Consider the following 6,594-nt stretch of genomic DNA (forward strand, 5'->3'; position numbering starts at 1 on the left):
AAATATTATATATGTTTTATATTTCAGGGGAACGTTTAAAAATTCAGCTTTGTGCTACAGGCAGCCAGTATGTCTGGGAGGAATGCAATTCAGATGCTGTGGGACAGGATAATTACACATTTTACCCTTACAAGTGGTTATGTTAAGTAGAGTTAATAGACTTTTGTTTATTTAAGTTCCCCTGGGATTTCTGATTACAATGATTGACAGGGTCATGTGATGATGTGTATTTGCAGAGCTGAGTCTATAGTAGAGAAAACATTTTTGCAGAAAGCAGTTGGTTCTAGCTGAGAATCGTTTGAAGACCGAGGCTTCTGCAAGCTGCTCTGAAACTCATTTTTCTCTGAAAGCTTTAAGGATTCCCACACTTATTATACTAAGTATATTTATGGCTGTTAACTGCATTTAAAGTGGCATTCAAGTCTGTAAGAGAAATATTGCTTATTTAGAACTGAAACAGTAATCAGTTAGAAATTAATATCGTTTCCTTTTAATTTTAAATAATTTTCAACTGTTAATAGTTAAGTTGCTTCAGTGGTTACAGTAATGTTTAATCTGTGTTATTAAATAAAGTTTGTTTTGCTACAAAAGATCTCTGGAGCAAAGCACCCTATTCTCAGAATTATGCCATAGTAGAAAAATTGGCGGGATCCAGTCCATTCCAGTGTAACTTGGGGTTCTGGTCCTGTGCCCCAACAAAGGGTCCCCAGTGTCTCTGGGGGACAGAAACAGTTTTACATACAGCCAGAGACACTTTGAATTGGAGCTTTACGACAATTAAACATGGATCATTTATCATCTCTTCTGAGCAGACTCCCTCTGCTGGTTTTTGTGCATATGGTAGCCTCACAATGCAATTTTCAATGCACTACAGATGATTGAGGGAAAGAGTGATAAAGTGATTTAGAGAAACAGGGTATGAACATGGGATGAGGAATATTGCTCATGTGGAGGATAAACATTAACACTGACTGGATAGGCAAAACAACCAGTATCTATGTTGTAATTTTCCTGGAATCTGGTGTTGTAACATTTCTGATAATTGCTGCCATACATTCTTTTGCTATGAGACTGCAATCATAATAGGAAGAATTTTACACCCTCACTTGTCCCAAAACCGTAAAATCCCACTCAAGGTCAATGGACCTTTCCATGGTCCGCCCCTCACCTGCTCCAATTTCCATGGCAGGAAAGATGGTAAAATTCTGGCCAATGTGTCCAAAGACTACGTGCTTGCTGTGAGCTGTATAACCTTCTGCAAAGGATTTGAGACCCATCCCAGGTGAAACAACCGATAACTCATCCAATTATTGCATGGTGTTCTAATGACCTTGGACATATTTTCTAAGGAGATGTCAGAGAATGAAAGGGAATGGGAGCAAGGCAGCTATGTTACTGGACAAGTAATCCAGAGGCCGGGAGTAATGATCCAAAGACACGAGTTCAAACTCCACTACAGCAGCTGAAGAATTTTAATTCAATTAATTAAATAAATCTGAAATTGAAAAGCCAGTATCAGTCCTGGTGTATGTCAGATTTCTATTACAACCCAGCAGGTTCACTAAGTCCATTAGTCTAATTCCCCATATTCCCTTGAAGTCTATAAATCCATGAATGGCAGCTTAAAATATATCATTGACCACCCACTACCCTCTCAATAGAAAATTCTAGATGTTTCAGCCAGCAGCAATCACATCTATCCTCTCAGAATTGTAAATGTTTCAGTGTGATCATCTTTTATTCTTCTAAATTCCAGAATATAGGCCATTCTACTCATTTACCTCTCATGGAACAACCCAAGAATCAATCTAATGATTGGACTTTCTTGAGGATGAGTATATTCTTCCTCAGGTACAGTGGCCAAAACAGTACATGATGTTCCAGGTGTGAATTTTTCAAAGCCTTGTGGAGTGAGACCTTGTACTTCATCTGCCAGCTTTTCTTAATCTTTTGATTTGCAGTGTCTTTCTCACAGCTTACTTCTCCATCTAGCGGTGTATCATCAGCAAACTTGAATGCATTACCTTCAGTCCCTTCATCTAAATCATTAATACAGATTGTAAATAGGCAAGTCTGAAGTACTGATCCTAATAATTCCCCACTAGCATCAACCTGCCAAATCAAAAATGATCTGTTTATCTCGACAATCAGCTCTTAGCAACTAGAATAAGGTTGCCAAAGATGGAGTCAAATGAGTGTCTGCAACAAGCTGAGCCAGGTGAAGACCTACTCATACTTGAGAGCCTGACAACACTTGATGCAACTGTGAAAGACAGCAGCCCAGTTGAGGACGTTAACTACTGAAGCAACCTGCAACTCTTACATTGACGCTGATGGAGACAACAATGGACAATGTCCAAATTCAACCATAAACACCAGAGGTTGCCATCAACATGGGAAAGTAGATGCTTGAGGTTTGCTGACAAGCACATCGAAATCAACATCCTCCGAGCTGTCTAACTTATTGACTGTTGTCTGACTGTTCTGTATGTAAATTTGTAAATATTGTAAATTTTAATTGTTAACATTTTACTATGTTTCATTACAGGAGCCTCTGAGGTAACAGCAAGGGAGCTCTTTTAAGGCACCAAACAAGTAAACAAACTCAAATTAACTTAGGAACAAATTAAAAGGGGCAGCCCCCCAAAAAGGAAGGGGGGGGTGGAAACAGCCCGAACAAAAAAAACAAATTCGAAAGGAAACTTAAAAGATTAAATCAAAATGTGATTGTCGGGGTCTGTAATACACCCCAGCCCCTACGGTGCCCAGCGGGCACGGAAGGCGTCAACTGCACCCGTGGACACCGCATGCTCCCTCTCCAGGGATACCTGGCCATGAATGTAGCTGCGGTAGAGGGGCAGACAGTTGGGATGGATGACCCCGTCGATCGCCCACTGCCTAGACCTATTGATGGTGCGGGTAACAACAGGGGAAAGTGTTGCGTATTCATGTTTGTCACAAGTTGGGACAAGGTCTCTTTAAGAGTTTGATTATGTGACATACTGATGATGTCATCAGCAGTTGGGCTGGCCTTACAGTCAGTCTAACTTTAAAGTCTATAAGAGAAGCATCTTTCCCAATAAAATCTCTGGTCAGTAGCTTCTCTTTTAAAATATCACAGTTTGCCTGTCTCTCTCCTGTCCATATCAGCCACATTATTGAATGCTTCTTGGCAATCCAGATCTTCTGGTTCCCCTTTATCCACCCTACTAGTTATATCCTCAAAGAATTCCAAACAACTTACCAAAGATAATTTTGATTTCATAAAACCACGTTTTCTATGTAGTGACTTTGTCTGATCATATGAGTTTCTAAATGGATTGTTAAGACTTCTTAATAATACATTCCACCATTTTTCCAACAACAATTGTCAGGCAAATTGGCCTGTTGTTATCTCTCCCTCCTTTCTAGAGTAATGGTGTCACATTGTTATCTTCCGATCTGCTAGGACCATTCTAAAATCTGGGGAATTTTGGAGAGTCAGAGCGAGGATGTGTCAGATTTTACGGGACTACGGGATGTGTTAGATTTTAAGAGACTAAAATCTGACACATCCACAAGACTGCTAGGCGTACAATCTGGGGTTCCAAGAGAGATAGCTGTCAAGATTGTAGATGTCAGTATGCCTTATGGTCTTGTGGTTGTGTCAGATTTTAATCACTTAAACTACTTTAGCACTTTTTCTCAGCTGATATTAATTTCCTCACTCCTGTTTAACACCTAGATTACCCTCTGTTTCTGGTACACAGCTTGTACTTTCTATTGAATAGACGGGCACAAAGTATTTGTTTAATGTCCCTGCCATTTCCTCATGCCCCATAATAATTTCTCCTGTTTCTGCTTCTAAGGGGCCGATATTTACTTTAGCAACTCTCTTCCTTTTTATATACTTGTAAAAAATCCTACTTTTTAAAAAAATTCCTGACTAGTTTGTTCTCACACTCTATTTATTCCCTAGCTTTTTGGTGGTCCTTTGCTGGTTTCTAAAACATTTGCAGTCCTCAGACTTGCTACTATTCTTTGCACCCATATAAACCACTTCTTTTATTCTAATTTGATTGTCAGCTTTATCCCTCCTCCTTTGCCATTTTCTCTGTCCATTCAAAGTATTGTGTAAACTGGAATATTTAGTTTCTAACCTTCATGACCATGTAACCATCTCTCTGCAATGGCAATTAGATCAAAACATTTATTTTTATTTTTATTTTTGCCATTAGTTCATCTACCTTATTGCGGAAGCTTGAGCAGATTCAGATAAAGAGCCTTTAATGTCATTGTTTTGCTTTTATTTCCTATATAGACTGTACTTGCTGATGCATAATTACTGCCAAACTCGCCAACCCTTCCTGTCCCATTCTGTGTTTACTTGTATAGCTGCACTATTCTGTTGCCTTGATTTTTCTCTCTGGATTTCTGAATCTCCCTTCACCTGAAGATTCCCTCCCTTCTTTTAATTTAATTCTCAATCCACGGTCCTCGTTTTACGAGTCATCAGTCCCAGCCTGGTTTAAGTGGATACCATCCCAGTGGAACAATTCTTACTTTCCTCTATGCTCGTGCCAAGTGTCCCATGAATCAGAACCCCTCCTTCCCACACCACCCTGTGAGCCATGCATTTAATTCTCCAATTTGTTTGATTCTATGCCAATTGGCAACATGGCACAGATAAGAAATCAGAGATGATTACCTTTGATATTCTGCGTTTTCTCTCGGCGGAATATCATTGCTATTTCCACCTGTCAGTGTTTCCATTTTGTCCCTGCTGTTCTTGTTTGCTGGTTCCACTTGTGCAGAATTTTAGAAGTGATACAGATTGCCTATAGTGAACAGGCAATGGTCTTTAATCCAGATTACTATCTAATTTGGATAAATATGAGGTTCCCCATGTTGTTAGCAAAAACAGGAAGACTGATTATCTGGATGGCTATAAATTAAGAGAGAGAATATGTAACGAGACCTGGCTGTCCCATTATACCAGTCACTGAAGGTAAGCATGCAGGTGGTAAAGAAGGCAAATGATATGTTGGCCTTCATAGCGAGTGGATTTGAGTACAAGAGCAAGGATGTCTTGCTGCATTTATACAGGGCTTTGGTGAGGTCACAATGGAATATTGTGTGCAGTTGTGGTCTCCTTATCTGAGGAAGGATGTTCTTCCTATAGAGCGAACGCTGAGAAGGTTTACCAGATGATCCCTGGGATGTCAGGACAGAAATGTGAGAGATTGAGTCGGTTAGGACTATATTCACTGGAGTTTAGAAGAATGATGGGGTGATCTCATAGAAACCTATAAAATTTTAGCAGGACTAGAAAGGGTAGGTGCAAGAAGGATGTTTTCAATTGTGGGGGTGTCCAGAACCAGGGGTCACAGTTTAAGGATATGGGCTAAACCTTTGAGGATTGAGATTGTGAGAAATTTCTTCACCCACAGAGTGATAAGCCTTTGGAATTAGCTATCACAGAAAGCAGTTCGGGCCACAGCATTGCATGAAATCAAGAAGGAATAGGATATGACTCTTAGGGTAAAATGGATCAAAGGACATGGGGGAAAGCAGGATCAGGGTATTGAGTTAGATGATCAGCCATGATCATTATGAATGGTGGAGCAGGCTCAAAGGGCTAAATGGCCTATTCTTGCTCCTGTTTTCCATGTTTCTATGTATGCATGAAGTAGGCAGGAGAAATACAATCAACCGACATTGTGGAATTTTCAAAATGTCTCAATCCCAAGTCTCAGACAGCTAATTGGTGTATATTCCTTGTGGCCATTGCAGTCTAAACCAAACTAGATGAAATGCCTTACTCAACACCACCTAGTGATTCATGCTGGGGATTGCATGCTGTTCGACAGGAACACCATGTAAAACATCATTACATCAATGTCTTCAGACGAGGAAAGAATCATCAAAAAGCAGAATCGATAAATGCAATATTAATTTTTTTTCTTAACCAGAGTTTGCATTTATATTGCACTTTTAATATAAAGAACAGCCAAAAGATGTTGCACTTTGAGAGGGTAAGCCAAGAAGCAGAACATGAATTAGGACAGGAGACTTGGTGAGAGGTTTAGCATTTAGGCGGTAACAAGTGAGACAGAGAGCCTTTGGAAATTCCATATTAAATAGCCAGGCCAACTAAAGGTTAATTGATGAATTAATGGTAATGTGTGATTTACAGGGGACCAGAGCTGGAAAAACAAAGGATATGGGTTTGAGTATATAATTCAAGCAAGCACAAGAGACAGATCAAATAAGGGCATAGGGAAATTTAGCATGCGTATGAGATTTTGTTTTCAGTGTTTCATGGTAATGAGAAAGTGGGAGTTAGTACAGAAGCATGAGGTTTAAGTTGCTGAATTTGGAAATATGGTAGCATAGTGGTTGTGTTACTGGAAATAGTTTTGCAATTCCGGCAGGGATGAAGGTGAGATGATTTCACCCCACGTGTCTGTGATTCATAGTCTAGAAGCTCTGCATTATTAGTCCACTAACACAACATTAAATTAACTCTGCCATTCAATAAGATCATGACTAATATGATTATGGCCTTTTTGCCTGCCCTGTTCCACACCCCCCCCCCCACCACCCTCAACCCCT

The sequence above is a fragment of the Carcharhinus amblyrhynchos genome, chromosome 14 (genome assembly GCF_965287045.1).
Source record: "Carcharhinus amblyrhynchos chromosome 14, sCarAmb.v2.hapA, whole genome shotgun sequence".
NCBI lineage: Eukaryota > Metazoa > Chordata > Chondrichthyes > Carcharhiniformes > Carcharhinidae > Carcharhinus > Carcharhinus amblyrhynchos.